General features: G+C 40.9%; 1 long non-coding RNA gene and 1 pseudogene across 5 annotated transcripts; one reads left to right on the plus strand and one right to left on the minus strand.

Moving 5' to 3' along the window:
• The first annotated feature begins 1,984 nt into the window (after nt 1-1,984).
• LOC127783555 (uncharacterized) lies at nt 1,985-3,508 on the plus strand (annotated as a pseudogene).
• Nucleotides 3,509-6,201: 2,693 nt separating this feature from the next.
• LOC127784950 (uncharacterized) lies at nt 6,202-10,144 on the minus strand. 5 transcript variants are annotated; one of them, XR_008019628.1, is made up of 4 exons: nt 9,676-10,144; nt 9,429-9,576; nt 7,271-9,333; nt 6,202-6,971 (listed from the first exon to the last, which is right to left on the minus strand). It is a non-coding gene; the product is annotated as an uncharacterized LOC127784950 (long non-coding RNA). The 5 variants fall into 5 exon arrangements; XR_008019625.1 differs by having other exon boundaries at nt 9,656-10,144; XR_008019626.1 differs by having other exon boundaries at nt 7,271-8,951; nt 9,025-9,333; nt 9,429-10,144.
• Between the last annotated feature and the right edge of the window lie 4,671 nt (nt 10,145-14,815).

The following is a 14,815-nucleotide window of genomic DNA, read 5'->3' on the forward strand; positions in this document are numbered from 1 at the left end:
ATGATTACCTTGGCAAATAACCTTAGCTACCTCAGGTATGGTGCTACGTCATGCGTGTAGAAGGCAAAGACGCACATGTGCAGAGGGTAGGCGAGAGAGGTCTTCAGAGTTTTTTTTTAATCTCTTAGAACTGATGGTCCATTGGTTTAAGAAGAAATCGATGGCAAAATATCTTTTATTAGAAAGTATTGGATCCACTAATTTAAGTATAGATTAGTTATTATAGATCATAAATTACTAATTTTATGGTACAAAATATAATTGTGTAAACTTTAGTATAAATCATGCTTTTTTTAAAATAATGGTTCAAAATAATGATAGGTCCACTGGTTTATCTATTTTTTTTGGGTATGTTACGTTTGTATATGTATTTTCTTTTTCTCAAAGCCGTACTGGAGATTAGGACAGAGGTTTTTATTATAATTTTTAGAATGTATCATTTGATGGTTTAAGAGTGTTTTTAAAACGCCACGTGACAGGTTGCGAGCGTTAAAAAAGTTTAATGAATCTTTGGAGTATATAATAGCCAATAGATATGCTTTTGTAAAGGCAAGTGCTATGATAGATGCGATTACCACCTTTAAATTTATCTATTTTATTTACTCATGAACTAAGAGGTAACATATACAATGTATCATCTCTAGTACACAAATACCAATATCTTTAACACTCCCACACATTTCTTGCAATTTGTATGGAGGTTGTCTCTTGATTTAGGGGTGGCTCATCATCTCTCTCCTCACTTCTCTCCTCCACTCATCACTCAATCCAATGTGGCACTCTTAGAGGGGGGTCTAATGCGCGAAAGTGCACCAGACGCGAACGGATTCAAAATTTCTAGTTTTGGCTACCGCATGGCGAGATGAATCCGATGTTTCCTGTTTTGGTTACCAATCGTGAAACTGTCAAAACCGCGAGTGTTTCACATGCCGTGCATCCGCGTCTCGTCAGCTGCTAGCCATATGAGCCTGCATGGGCCTATAGCATATATGGATTGATTTCATGTCTGTCTATGGTGTGATTGGTTAATGGGCCATTTTATTAGGTTATTTTTTATTCGAATATTTTTTAATATATTTTAGATTTCAATTTGCAAATTTAGTTGTATGTAAATTTTGTATTGAACTTTACGTATAGAAACTTTATGCATATACAGTATCTATATAAAAACTTTTACTTTATATGTACGGTAATTTATATATCTAATTAAAAAGTATGATGTAGAAAATCCAATATAGAAAAAAAGAGTTAAACAAGGGATATTTTTCAGAAAAAAATGTAATTAGAATGTTTAATGTATAAATTTCAACAGAAACAAAAGGTAGTTAATCAAGGATATTTTCAGAAAAAGGAACGTCCACTGTGAATGAACCAATATTTTCTGTTGACAGATATGAACGTGATTACAGAAAAATTAAATAACATTGTATGCATGGAAAAATCTTGAAGCAACTCCCACGTGGTCACGTCTTAACATATATACTCATATTTGCATGCATAGGCGTGGTTAGGTGCACGAATGAAAGAAAGATCGTCGGACGGGTTCGCGCGACTGTCTACTAGCGAACATTCGCGTACTACACCTCTCGGGGGGGAGGGGGGTGGTTCATTACAGTAGCCCTTTGGTAGAGTATTCAGGCCGGCATCCTCCCCTTGGATAAAGAGCCACCATATATTGACCATTCACCATTGCAATAATTTTTTTTAACGATTCGCCGTTGCAAGTTGGCATACGTGCAGCAGAGGACATGGGTGCTGCTGCGCTGTACTGTGTATTCGATAGGGATTTGGTACACACGGATTTGGCAAGAGCTCCTGTGTACGTAGCTATCTCGCCGTTGATCGCTCGTATCACGTTGCAACTCCACATGGTGAACTTAAACCGATTGGTATTTGCTCGCAACAAACCCACGTCCTACATGATCCTCCGCGTGGCACACCACGAGAAAATCGGCAGAAAACACCAGTGGCCAGGCGAAGCGAGATGGAGGCCACCGCATCGATGTTGCAGGCCCGGGACTGGTCGTCTCTCCCAACGGACGTGCTTGTCTTGATCCTGGAGCGCATGCGGTGGTCGACTCACCCGAGCGTCGTGTTAGTGTGCCAGCAATGGCGCTCCGCTGTGTCGCTGTCGCCCTTCTACCCGGCATGGATCACCCCACTCCTGCTCAACACCGCTGACATCGGCACCGCCAATATAAGGTACTATAGGGGAGTGGATTCTAATCCCTCGAGGGGATATCCTCTCGTATACCTTTTTCTTCCAAATTCGATGCAAATAGTTGTGAAAAATTCTAAAAAAAATTGACAATATAGAGTATAATGATACCTACTAGTCCACCAAAATTCATGTTCAAATTTGATCTACACATCGAGAAACAAAAAAGACAAATTTAGATATAAACTGTACACTACTATTCATACGCTGAATTTGTCTTTTTTATATCTCGACGTGTGAGTTGAGTTTGGACTTAAGATTTTGTGGAGTTGTATATATGTGTTGTATGAATGTTATCAAATTTTTCCAGAATTTTTCATAACCGTTTAGATGGTTTTTGAACAAACGAGGGAACATCCCCTCGAGGGATTAGAATAGTTTCCCGTACTATAGCCCTTACTACGACAAGAACTTTGAGGTCGATGATACTCTAAAGGTGCCTGGTGTGAAAATCTGCTACTCCACCAGACGGCATCTCAATATGCGCACGGACAAATCCTTGGTGTTTGATATCGACCTCGTCATCGGTGCCCTTTGTTCAAGTGCTGCCACAAATACCTTATACATTGTTTAATTTTGTTGTCTCCGACCATGATAAGAGGCTATTTGGTATCGAGTTAACTTTCACCATCGAGATTGCTAGTTCCATTCGAAACAACAGTGGCGAGTGGGAGGACTGGAAGTTGGCGGAGAATCATCTCGACTGGTCACGTTTTCGGGCATCGCCAGTCACAAATCCGGTTCTCCATAATAGCTTGTTATACCTTCTAGATCAAAATGGGAGGTTATAGCGGTTTATGATCCTTGTAGGCACGATGAAGGATTTAAGATTCTTGACAAGCTTAATAGTTTTGGGTTCAAAGGCGAAGATAGCTACTTGCTCGAGTCCAACCAAGGTGAGTTGATGGTTGTATTGATTGAACGACATGGGAAGATGGTCCATGTCGTCAAGCTTAATGAGCAAAGGATGGAGTGGGAGAAGTATAGCTTGCATGGCCAGACAGTGTTCACCGGGTCACAAACAACGATGATGAAGAAGACTAAGTTTAACTGGATGGAGATCAAAGTTTTCTTCCTAAGGTTCATTGGCCTGAAACTGTCTATGTTGACCTTGTTGTCCGTGATGGTGAATTGGCCTTTGTACCGAAGTCACCGTCCTATTCAGATATGTATCTCGATACATCTGCTACGAATAATTGGTCTTATAGATTAGGACACGGAGCTACAATAGAATATTGGGGAACAGAAAGAGCAGACTATAGTATCTGGGTTGACTTCGCTGATGATTGAATTTTGGATCGTTTTATTTAATATATGTAAATTTGTTTAAATATGTGTTGTATAGAGGGTATTGCTATTTTCAGCCGGGTAAACGAATTTTTTTTATCAGTAACACATGCTATAAGAAGGATTTATCTTTTCGTTTTAGAAATTAAAACCACTCTTCAGTGATTTGCCCAAAACTAATATGGGCCCGGGGTATCATGTATAGAGGGAGAAGGCCGCCCCAAACCCATGTGCCCCCCCCCGAGGGGGGTCGGGCCCGGGGTTGGAGCGGCGGCTGCCTCCCATGCCAGGGGTTGGGCCGCCCCAACCCCCTCCACGCTCTGTCTCGCGTGTGTGGCTTGGGCGGGTGCTCCCAGCGCCCACCTACCACATTTATTAAGGCAGCGTCAGCGCGGCACATCGCATTTAATGCGACGTGCAGGCGCACTAACCGGCCACTTGCGGCCGGAATGACCGATGTGACGGTAGCCAGGGAGACCTGCGCACGCACCTACTGCTAGCAGGGGACGTGGCCTGCGCCCGCCCTGTCTAATCGGCTTTAATGAGGGGCTTTTTGCCTTGCATTTGAGCTCGGACCAGTTCTTCTCACACCGGTCCATATGAGAGATCACCACCCAACGGTGGGAACGAACGGCCGGACGTCGTCGATAATTAAGAAGGAATGACACGAGCGTTCGCCCGTGTCGCTCGGCGTGATGGGATGGGCCCATGCCGCGGTAAGGCGCGCGTGGCTCCACACGTCGGAAGACAAGACAAGCATTAATTGCATGTAAAGAATATTTTCTTTACGCTTGAAGCTAGGTTTTGGGCCTTAATTTGTGGTAACCCCTTAAGATATAAAAGGAGGTCTATGTCCTAGTGGACAGAGGGACGAATCCCAGAGAACAAAGGCACTTTTATTCTCCCACCTAAATCAATCACACACAGGAGTAGGGTATTATGCTTCCATAGCGGCCCGGACCTGTATAAACCTCTTGCATCTCCATCACTCTCGAGGGGCCCGACCCCCTCTACCTCTCTCTCCATCAACTCTCAGACCTACAACCGTGCCCTTGGACCGAACCAGAAAGGGGGTCCCCACGGTCCCCCGCTTGAGGAGTTCGCCCTTCGACACGCATGGTAGGAGGACAAAACAGGTTGGCATGGGAGAGGATGGGCCGGGTTGGGTTGGTTGAATGGTTGGGGGGGGGGGGGGCAGGATTTCTAACATTTTTGACATTCTTGAATTTTTTTTACAAATAGACCCGTAGAAAAACTTATTTCAGGAGTGGCTCCTTTTCACGGCGCCAGTGTGATTGGTGCCATGATCAAGATGACGACTCCAATGTCATTGGTGTCAATGACCTATTTGTAAAAAAAATTCAAAAATAATTTTCAAAAGGACTAAAATGCAAATATATTTCTTCCAAATAGGTCCTCGACTTCATTGGCGCCGTCATCCAATATGACAACGCTAATGATGCTGGCACCGAGAAAAGGGTCCATCCTAGAGTAAGTTTTTCTAGTGTCTATTTGCAAGATGAACTCATGAGTAAGTTTTTCTAGTGTCTATTTGCAAGATGAACTCATTCAGTTAATTTGATAAAGAAGGGGAAGAAAAAGGTCATGCAGTTTGGTGCTAAAGAAAAAAATTAAGCCGTTCATTTAGTCTGAGGGGGTGTAAAATTTTTGTGTGGGAACTAAACAGGGCCTGAATCCGAAGAAGAAAATTAGTGAGTTACTTTGAATTCAGTGAGTTCGGAGGGAAAAAAAGGAAGTTTGAATTCAGCAGTTAGTCTGAATCCGAAGAAGAAAATTAGTGAGTTACTTTGAATTCAGTGAGTTCGGAGGGGAAAAAAAATGAAAGTTTGAATTCAGTGGTTGATTTGAATCCGAAGATTAAAAAAAGAAGAGAAAAAGAAGAAAAATAGTGAGTTACTTTGAATTCAGTGAGTTCGGGGAAAAAACGAAAGTTTGAATTCAGTGGTTGATTTGAATCTGAAGATAAAAAAAGAAGAAAAATAGTGAGTTACTTTGAATTCAGTGAGTTCGGAGGAAAAAAAAAACGAAAGTTTGAATTCAGTCGTTGATTTTAATCTGAAGATAAAAAAAGAAGAAAAAATAAAAAAAAATCACTTGGCTTCGAACCGGAGACCTTCAGTGTGTTAGACTGACGTGATAACCAACTACACCACGAAACCATCTTGTGAAGATGATCTTTACCAACGTAATAATTGAAAATTTTGTCAATACTTGTCAACAAAGTTTTTTTTTCCCGTGCGTGCCGACCTTTTCCTCGTCTGAATGGTTTTTTCTCTATAGATGAGCGGAGCATGTGATGAGCGCAGTTGCAAAGTTTGCTGTCGTGTGTAGGAAGGGGGGCATCAAGCAGCTGGGAGCTGTGTCGCATGGTGCAGATCTGGAGCAAGCACAGCCACCAACACCAATACTACTCTTTTTTTCACCTTGTCCTGTTCAGAGAATCCACTGTTCTTTTTTTCACCTAGCCCTGTTTAGATCGCACCTTAAAATTTTTCACTCGGTCACATCGAACGTTTGAACACCTGCATAAAGTATTAAATATAAGCTAAAAAATAATTAATTGCACAGATTACGACTAATTTGCGAGACGAATCTTTTAAGCCTAAATACTCTATGATTTGACAATGTGGTGCTACAGTAAATATTTGCTAATGATAAATTAATTAGGCTTAATAAATTCGTCTCGCAGTTTATAATTTGTTTTTGTTATTAGACTATATTTAATACTTCAAATGTGTGTCGATATATCCAACATGACACGTCAAAACTTTCCACCCGTGGATCTAAACAACCCCCCTATTAGTGCGTCAGCGCTTGTGGATTCTGAATTTCATTGGACTAAATTTTCCTTCTTCCAACGGCAGCGAATCTCTGAATTTTTGCTGCTCCGATTGGTTCTACGTGTTGTCCTGGATTTTTTTGTTGGCTTTACTGTACTAGAGGCGAACGCGCGCGTTGCGCGCAGCACCTGTCCTGCAATATTGGATGGAAGGGAATGGATTACTGTTGTTCCGCATGTATAGTTTGGAAGGTGTGACAGAGACGGTGATGATATTAGCGTTGCTGATACAATGCGACAACAATGGAATGGATAGATGGTCTTCAAGCTGTACTGATGCTTTTTTATACGGAATAAGACCCATGGCATCAGAAATGGAAAAGTGAATACACAGCTAGAAGAATTTGCTTTTCTGGTTGTTTTTGTTGATAGTATAGGGAGGAAATAAGTGCTCTGTTGTCATTTATAATGGTACAAGTGGAATTGAATGACTGTTTCCATGGTATGAGGGCTAATGTACGCAATGAAATAGAATGATAGTTCTATGAAGATCCCAAGTTCCTGGGCCCAATCAGCCAGCCTATAATTAAGACACTGATTTGAGCATAGTATTTTGCTGCAGGAAAGACTTGTTAGCTTGATGCATCCAAATAAGTGATTGCGGATCTGTCACACAGAGAAAAATAAAGAACATTCAACAACAGAGATCAATCCTACTGTAATTTAAAATGTTAACTGACATGCATTATAGAGCTTCCAACAAAATCTGTACATTAAATCATTGGCAGATACCTTGCCCTATCTATGATGTACAAACAAATCAAATTGAACCTCTAGCAGAATATCAACAACACATTATATTGATCATTGATCAACGTAAGCAAATTTCAATAGTAAAAATCTGAAATCATGAGCAAATCCAGGGGAACATAGTACTGAAACATCAAAAAAGATGGAACATTCACCTTTATTTCATTATCCTCTCTGGTAATTAGCACTGATGAACTGTTGAGCCCCATTGATGCATCATGACTTAAGAGCAAACACAGGTAGACATGAAATGATCAAATTTATATGCCTAGATAAACGAAGATGTACACCAAATTTTAATAAGCAAGCATGCTGGTAAAAGAAAACTAATATAGCAGAGCAAAAATGAAAATCCCCCTTTTTTCCTATCACAAGCAAAATTTAAGGAACAAACAAAAAACGTAGTTAGTCATTCCATATTAGTTTGTAATAGCAAAATATGCTAAGTGTTACTTGTATTTTGGTATTCTAAGCATTGAAATACAATCTGCAAGCAAAGTTTATGTTCTGGCATGACTGAGAAGTTGAGGTACGGAGGTGGCAGCAGCACTACTACCCTTTCAATTGGTCCCTTATTGTCAACAATAAACATGCCTCTTCATAAATTTGTTTTCTCCCTACAACTGCTATCAGCACACATGTACTGCATTGCCCTATGAGTGGTGCCTCTTGTTCTAGAAATTGTTACACCATGCCCACTTTGTTAGTTATGCGCTTCCAAATGTCAGGTGCTGACACTTTCAGAAAATGAACATGAAGCAAAGTCATGTTTGGAATAAGCAAAATAAGGGCAATAGATGTAAAAGATAGCGGTGATTTCTAGAGTATTAAGGGTTTAAGGTGGGGATTTCTACCAGATCATTTTAAGAGTGCCCCTGGATTTGTTGAGTTTGTTGCCTGGTTAACAACGATAAGTAGGCATGACATTCATGAGTTGTTCCACTTTGTTAATCATACACTCAAAACACCTAAACAATCTATAGAAAATTAAAGCATGCACTACTTAACACTCGTCAGAGGATTCTTAAAATGTAACGGAAAGAGTAGTAATTAGTTTAGCATAATATGTAATAAAAAATTAAGCACAAGAAAGGCACAAAATTAATTTGGTCCATTCCCCAGAAACATATCTATTAAATAAAAACTGAATGAGGCATTTAAGTGCATTTTAAGTCTCTAACAATTTCTAAGAGGTGGGATCCTGGTTATCACCTGTCAATGTTACTTAGCATAAAAAAACCTCAGTAGTATCTGCCTGTGAAGTGAGTATTAAGCCAGCATAATAGCAAGAAACCTGCAACCTTTCTTTAATAGCAACTAATACCAAAAGGTACCAACATTATCACCGGCTTTTTCAATCAACAATTCAGCACCATAACACCAGGCCTAATCAAGCCCTTCTCATGTGTATCTTCAACTAACCCGCAGACAAGAAAAAACACGCATGTCAGAGGTACGGTTGCACACATGGTTTATATATGCTTGCTCACATAATAAAGTGTGGTGAGATGTTACTTAGAAGTGGGATGGAGTATAATCAAAGTAAAACAATTTGTTCTAGAAAAATATTTGCTCCAAAATAACTAAAGTGAAATCAGTTTCAGTCACCCAAGAGCAGTCCTGTAGTTGACTGATCAAGGGGGAACGAAACCATACATGAATGGAAAAATGGGGGAAACTGCTCTAATATCTGTATGGAGGGACAATACAATTTTTATCACTCACCATTTATGTTCTGATCAAGGAGCATGAGCAAAGAAGCATTAGCAGCTTAACTGTCCGCCAATTTTCTTAGCCAAGTGCATTACAGGAAAAGGAAAAGAATATATTTTTCCCCTGCAATGTTAACATTAGACAGCAGGCATCAATAGAAAATCAAGAAACTATAGTGGTGGGTTGCAACACTGACCTCTTCCATTTTGGTCAGACAATCTTGCAGAGTGCCTGGACTATGCAAATATGCAGGTTGCAGGGACATGTAGCTGCAGCTGGAAGCATAGACAGATTTGTGCATTGTGCCGGAAGGATGCCAGTGTTGTTGGTGCATGCCTGCATGGAGAAGCAGTGCCGATGGCCACCCATGGCCGCAATGAGCGCGTTGTCCTCGAGACAGACTTCTACACCGCCAGGTTGACCTTGTCGCTGGCCACTGTCACCTCTAACATAATTTCCGGCACCACACCTCTAGATTGGCTAGTTTGCGATCTAGCAAAGGAATCTGCTCCCAATCCCAATACATCACCAGCAGAAACAGAGAACATCATATGTTGCTATTTACTGGAAGAAAGCATGCAACAAATCAAGCTTTTGTACCTTGTCGATGGCTGATGTTGGATGCGTTGTCGGGATGTAGAGACTGAGATGCGGATCCACACATTGTTCCGCTCAATCGTGACAATCCCCTTCTGGCCACCACCAAACCGAGTGCTGGAGAGTGGAACTTTCCGTGTGGAGCTCACCGCTGTGGAAGAACAAACGACGTCGTCACTATCGATCTGTGGATCTCACCGATGTGGAAGAACTACCGCCCTCGTTACTACCGATGAGCCTGCTGTGGTACCGCTTGCCGTCGACTCCGGGTGACCAGATCGGCCGGCGGGGACACCGTGGCTGTCGGATCCGGCACCCACGACCTCCCCGACGAGCGGGCGCCGGCGCCGGCGTAGCAAGGAGAGCGGGAGGCAATGACGGCGCTGCGAGGAAAGCAGGCATCGACGGCATCCCCTTCGAGCGGGCGATGGCAACGGCGTAGCGAGCAGACCGGACGGCAGCCACGGCGCTGCGAAGAGAGCGGGCGGCGGCGACAGCGGGGCGAGACCCCCTCGCCTCAGAGTGGCCGGATCTGCCGGCGAGGAGGCCGGAGTCACCGGATCCGGTGGTCCCGGCCTCCTCGTTGGCGGATGCGGCGGCGAGTGCGAGAGGATGGCGACCGCAGGACAACGATGCGGCGACGGCAGCGGCGGGCACGACAGCAGAGAGTGCGCGGGGGAGGCCGTCACCTGCGGGAAGAAGAGAATTGTGGGGGGGGGGGGGGGGGGGGGGGCGACCATTGCTTGGGCAGGAGAGAGAGCGGAGCGAGAGGAGGAGAGCAGGCAGAGGAATGGTCGCGGCTAGGGTTTGGGGAAGGGGGTTGTTTCTGTTTTACAAAAACGCCCCTCATCTTATAGTTTTCAGAGCGCGGTACGATTTTTCGATTTTTCTCTTCTTCGTATAGAATATTTTTGTTTACAAAGGTCCTCTAAGTAAGAACGCAGAACCTTAAAACTAAGGGATGGGGACATATAACAAATTATCAAGTAAATCAAGGGTGTTTTTGCAAAATGACCAGCGACGACGTGGAGGCAGGAGTGCTCGCGAAATCCCACCGTTTTCCAGCGCGCGCTGACGTGTCGCGACGCGGCAGCGTCCACGCCAGCGCAAAATGCCGTGGGAGCAGCATTTCCGGGCGGGTTTGAAGACTTTAGATTTAGATTTAGATTAGATGTCTGCATGTCCAATTTTTCTGCAGGAAGGTCGTGGTTTTTTCATGGACCAAGTTTATAGGTTCTATATCCGATATCTCTTCCACAGGCTTTATTTTCTTTTTTCTACGCATACTACTACCTCAGCGGCGTTTATGAGCTCTGATTTTCTTTTTGAACTGGATTGATGGAAATTCTGAACTTTACACTTCTGTGTTTAGTTCGTGTGCCAAATTTTTTTTAAGTATACGAACACACATTTGAAGTATTAAACGTAGACTAATAACAAAACAAATGACAGATTCCATATGTAAACTGCGAGATGAATCTATTAAGCCTAATTAATCTGTCGTTAGTAAATGTTTACTGTAGCACCACATTGTCAAATCATGACGTAATTAGGCTCAAAAGATTCGTCTCGTGATTTACATGTAAATTGTGTAATTGGTTTTTTTCCATATTTAATGATCCATGCAAATATTCAGATATTTAATGTGACGGAAAAGTTGGAAGTTTGAAGAAAATATTCTGAATCTAAACAAGGCCTTTTCTACTGTTTTGTACTACGTTTTGTGTTTTGTTTTCTGGGCTCCCGATGCATTGATGTTAGTTGGAACTTGGAACTTAGAACTTATGTCAGCATTTAATTGGTGTGGTAATTGGTTATTTCCTAATTCACGAGTTGGCGATCCTTTGACATCGTTTAAATTGTAGATTTACCGGTAGAGCATAAGCAAAATAGGATATGATTTACGCTTCTGCGTTTGGCATGGGAAGGCAAATCGGATGTGCTGCGTTTGGAGCCTATTAGATTCTGACGTATGGGATGCTTGATCGTCGACGTGGAAGCAGTGAATTTTGGTTTGGAAGCAATCAGACTTGCACGTGCTGCTAGGGCGCCAATGCAGAAACACGAAAACCGTCGATGTACGCTAGACAGTGACGAATAATAGAAACACTACAAATATTTTAAATATGTAAAGATAAAGATAAGAAAAATGAGATCACGAGGAAAGAAAGCATGAACGGGATGTGGCGAGACATATTTTCGTTCTTTTATTATAGATCACTGTCTTTTTGTGATTAGGAATTTAAATTGTTTGTTTATTTTTGAAAACAAAAAGGAAAAAAAAGAGATCGGAATGGGGAGAAGCGAAGCAAGCGCAAGGTGTGGTGGGACGTATTTTTGTTTTTTTATTAGATCTTTTGTCCTTTTGTGATTAGGAATAGGTCTGATTATTTTCGCTCTTCTTTTCTTCAGGTCCGATTTTTTTTTGCCATGATGGAAATCGCTCTTTTTTCTATTAAATGGACGATAAAATCATTTAAATTTTTTTATGTAGTAGAGATTTGTAACATTAGCTTTTTAAGTAGCTAAAAACATATAAATATAAAAGTTTTAAATACAATTTATTTTTATCGTTGATTAGTGTGACAGGTTATAATCAACACATATCCATGTGAAATGTCTAGCTTGCACATAAACGCTACCCATATAAATACAAGGAAAATCACTGGCCTTTTCTTTTTAGAAAAAAAATCCGATCCCTTTCTAAGGAAAATCACCGTTCCAAATTGCCGACCGTTCGTGCAGCAGAGCTATACCGTGCCGGCCAGCGGCACACGTATGTACGTTTACGTGTAGGTTAATTTGTTTTAATTTTTCCCGGACAACTCGTATCCCATTGCAACTCCACATGTAAACCGATTGGTATTTTCGCTCCACTACGCCCTACGTACATATAAGCTCCCGCGCGCGCGGCACACCACGATATAATAATAACTAGAGCCTGGGGAGCACCGCCTCTACGCAACTATGTGGAACAAAAAACGATAACCAGGGTAATTAAGAAAGGAGGTGGTTATACATAAGCAAACTGCAACACTAATTATATACACTAGCCGTCAACCCGCACGGGGCACTATTACAAATATTATAAATGTTATAATTTTGATCATATATTAAATCAATTGGTCCGTTATTATCTGAATTATAGTAGTTTGGCTTGAAAGAGTACTACATGTCAATGCAATTGCAGCTTGCTCTTTATTAATTTCATCTTTTAAAATTAAATTACTAAGGTAACATATTGAGAGCGAATGATGGGTACAGCTTCATATTCTTAATTTTGAGTCTCAGACACATTAAATTGTGGAGAAGCTAAACCTAAATAGTCCATGATATTGTACGAACAACATGTTTTATTAACATGGATTGTCAAATACGATCCACATGAATATAATATAGACGTTCATGGATTGATGACAAAGCCTATGCACCTTATTTTTCTCTTACCGTAAATCAATGTATTATATTAGAATTGGCATCTCAAGAAACTCTATTGGGATCAAGCTATTAAATCCATTTGTACTACTTGTTTTACAGTGTGAGAACATTTTTTTCTTCCCTATATCCCACTTTCACTTTGTCATATATACCGCAGTGTTTATATAAAGTTATAAGCATGCATATGAAAATAACATCAAATGTCAATCGATGATATTACTTTCTAAAACAAATTTAATTTATATTAGACTATCCTCGCAAAAAAAAATATATTAGACTAACTATTTGTTATATATTTTAAGAGTTGAATCTAAAATAGTGTGCATGTTTTATTGGACTGAGGTAGTAATTAAGAGGGGCATTTGCAAATTTGCCACCGGTTTTTTCAATTTTGAAAGGATGCCACTCGAATGACAGTTCTAGTGGCATTTTTTGTAAATTTCTAGTGGCAGTTTTAACGATTTAAAGTAGTGGTAAAATTCACAATTGCCCCTAATTAAGATTGTCGGTCATTACCTCGCTTTCAGATTGTGGGAACTCCATTTGGATTAAAAAATTAATAAACTAATTGCCTCTCATATGATAAATAAACAATTAATTAAGTCGTGTCTAGTATAGGAAAATTAATTCACCATAAGAAAACATATTTACCTGCGCAAATTATGACATGTACGCGTCAAGAGATTGCTCTTGCTTGATTTGGTGAGAGGTGATGTTTTCCTTTGCTAACATGTGCTGGCATTGGAAACTTTTGCGCTTGTCTAAACAGTTGGGGAATTGAATTTTCAGATGATATCGCTGAATTGCTTGCTTCATCAATACATCAACTTATGTCAACGGAGGACTTAGGCAGTCTGCCTGCACAGAACATCGAGCGGAATTAGACACAGGAGACTCAGAATCGAAGGCAACCAAGCAATGCTATAGGATTGTTGAAGATAGCATAATAGTCCAACAGAAAATCACATGATAATGAGTAATGACTATTAAGATCGTTAGTTTAACTCTGCCTTTTGCGATTTGCCATAATAGATCAATCATTAATCTGATTAATGAATCAATCTTACCAGGTTATATCGACATTGGTGGTTGGCCTGGAATCCAATCAACTCATCGGGAGTGATAGGGAGGTTATCGAGAAGGCAAGTTTGGCTCATAGTTAGCGACGACGGCGACCGCCTGGACCAGCCTCTCGTCGTCCTTCGGCAGAGCACAGAGTAGGGTTTTGTTTTTTATTATGTCTACGCTGTTATTATTCGGTACCACACTGGTATTTCTTTTTTTCTTGAGTACACGTGCTTTTAATTACATGTTTCAATGGGCTTTTAGTTGCACGCTTATTAATGGGCCTTTTAGCTGCACGTTAATTGTATGGTTAAGATAGAGCGATCAATCTAATCAATGGTTAGATCTTTCTGATTAACGTGGAAGCTCATAGAAAGTGTCCAATTAGTATAGGTATAGATAGACAGATTTTGATAGGCAGTGGTATGCAACGATAAGTATATATATATAGATGGCATTCCACATATGCAAGGCAGGGCAGCACTTACAATAAGAACTTAGGTCGCATTACTAATTAAAACAATAGTAGTGACAGAGCGGGTAAGTGTGTCATCTATAAAGTGATGAACCTGTTTGTTGCTAGCAAAAGGATGGCTTTACTATAATTGTGAGCATAAGTATAAATCGCCTACGAAATATACATCACGAAACAAAATCAGGGAAAAAAGGAACTCGCTGCTACAGACCTCGACGACCTATAAAATCGAAAAAATCTAGCTTCTTCCATGCCAGGAGACCCATGAATCCAGTATCCCACCGAATGGCTGCACAGCAAATCACAAGAAAGCATGAATATCCGCAAAGGGAAAGGCATAAACAGGTCATATATAACGAAAACATATCGACTGATAGCATTGCAACATGAACAGAACCAAAATAAAAGCGAA

This window comes from Oryza glaberrima, chromosome 9 (genome assembly GCF_000147395.1).
Source record: "Oryza glaberrima chromosome 9, OglaRS2, whole genome shotgun sequence".
Classification (NCBI taxonomy): domain Eukaryota; kingdom Viridiplantae; phylum Streptophyta; class Magnoliopsida; order Poales; family Poaceae; genus Oryza; species Oryza glaberrima.